Below are 1,781 nucleotides of genomic sequence, written 5' to 3'. Positions count from 1 at the left end.
TCAGAAATTGCTCCTGGCTTGGGAAACTATATGGGACATTGGGGGATTGAATCACGGTCCGTCCTAGGTCAGCTGCGTACAAAGCAAATGCCCTAATGCTGTGCCACTAAATACAAATTCTATAAAATTCATTCTGCGAAATTAGATGGTTAAAAAATTAAATAAAGAGAAATTTTTGGAAAAATATTTGTTTTACCCTAACAATTTATGATGTAAAGTACAGGGTAAAAAAAATAAACTTTGTTTTTACCTGCAGTTTAAATGTAATCCTAGAGTGTCAAAAGAGAATGCCAGTTAGATAATAATTATAGTTGAAGAGTCATATTTGGCCAAGAAATCACTTTTACTCATGCACTATAATAATTTTTTTTTGGGGGGGGAGTAGAAAAATTTAAAGAAACAACAATTAAAAAAAACCTTCTTGAAATTAGTAGAAAAAAGTGACAGCAAAGATGAACTACTTAAACTGTTTTATCTTTGGCTTCTCTTTCTCAAGCCTTCTCTCAATAAAACCATTCTTTCTTCTCTGAATGTGTTCCTGTTGATCAGTGCCTTCCAGCTTAATTGGTCCAATTGAATCAAAACAGTTCTCTTCCAGATACACTAAGTGCATGGACTCTACATTTTTGCCATAGACCCTAATTCTTAGTATTTGATAAAGGAATTAATTATGAATAGTTAGATATATTTTGCAGAAGTTGATTCCTGAAATCAACTGTATGGCTGTTGTCAGACAAAACAATTTATAAATTATTTTAAAATGAATTGTTACAATCACAAGCAGGCAATGAAGGAGACAAATGGGAAAGATTTGTGAGAAGGCATTACTATAATGACTTCATGAGTACCAGGAGGATTTCTGTGGTAATTCTATTCATGCCAAGATGAGGGAAAATAAAGTAGCAGCCTAGAGTTACTATTTTGTTTCTTATTTTTTTAATGGAATGCTTCAAAATTTGTGTGTCCTCCTTGAGTGGGGGCCATGCTAATCTTCTTTGTATCGGTCCAATTTTAGTATATTTGCCACTGAAGTAATCACTCTATTTTGTTTCTAACAAAATAAAAACAAACCATATTTTCACTGTTTAAACATCCCCTCTTAATTGATGAGGGAAACAAAAGGAGTGGTGGCATGGAGACTTCAAATCAGTTGAAGAATGAGTTTTAATAATCTAAATTTATGTCTCACCTATCTAGAAAGTTTTATGTATCCTTTCTGCGAACCAAAGAAAAGTCAGAGACAGGAGTCCTTGTATCTTACAATTCTTTGTTTTTCAAATTTGTACAGATGTAGATGTGGAAATAACAATGGTTAGTAGATTATGTGCAATAAACCAGGACTTAAATTTTTATTACAAATTTCAAATGAGCATTGTATTTCTGAAATGTTGTCAAAGTTTATATTTAGTTCATAAGATCAGCTCAAAATAATGAAGTTTTACTCAGATGAATTTCCAAGGTGAGAAAAATTATAAAAGCAAATTAAATGGAGAGAAGTAAATGAGACATTATTTCTCTAAAGTTGTTTTATTGCTTGCCTGGAAAATATCTTCAGGAGATGGACTAAAAAAGAAAAGACTTTTGTAGTGAGCATCTGAGCCACAACACATTTGTGAGTATTATTGGCTTTTTCAGACATCAAAAGCAAACTGTGTGAAAGATGATGGAGGTGCTCAAATAGGAATAGGGAATGAAAATGAGCAAATAGAAGATCATGCTCAATAAAAACACAAAATGATAATCAGAATAAATGAGACTATCAGTGCACAAGTGGTAGAAAA

General features: G+C 32.2%; 1 non-coding gene across 1 annotated transcript; it reads right to left on the bottom strand.

The window, feature by feature from the left end:
• Positions 1-933: 933 nt before the first annotated feature.
• Positions 934-1,035, bottom strand: LOC126007596 (U6 spliceosomal RNA). The gene has a single exon (XR_007495130.1). It is a non-coding gene; the product is annotated as a U6 spliceosomal RNA (small nuclear RNA).
• Positions 1,036-1,781: the final 746 nt, after the last annotated feature.

The sequence above is a fragment of the Suncus etruscus genome, chromosome 4 (genome assembly GCF_024139225.1).
Source record: "Suncus etruscus isolate mSunEtr1 chromosome 4, mSunEtr1.pri.cur, whole genome shotgun sequence".
In the NCBI taxonomy this organism is placed as follows: domain Eukaryota; kingdom Metazoa; phylum Chordata; class Mammalia; order Eulipotyphla; family Soricidae; genus Suncus; species Suncus etruscus.
The sequence above is the reverse complement of the archived record's forward strand: the minus strand, read 5'-3'. Positions and strand labels throughout refer to the sequence as shown.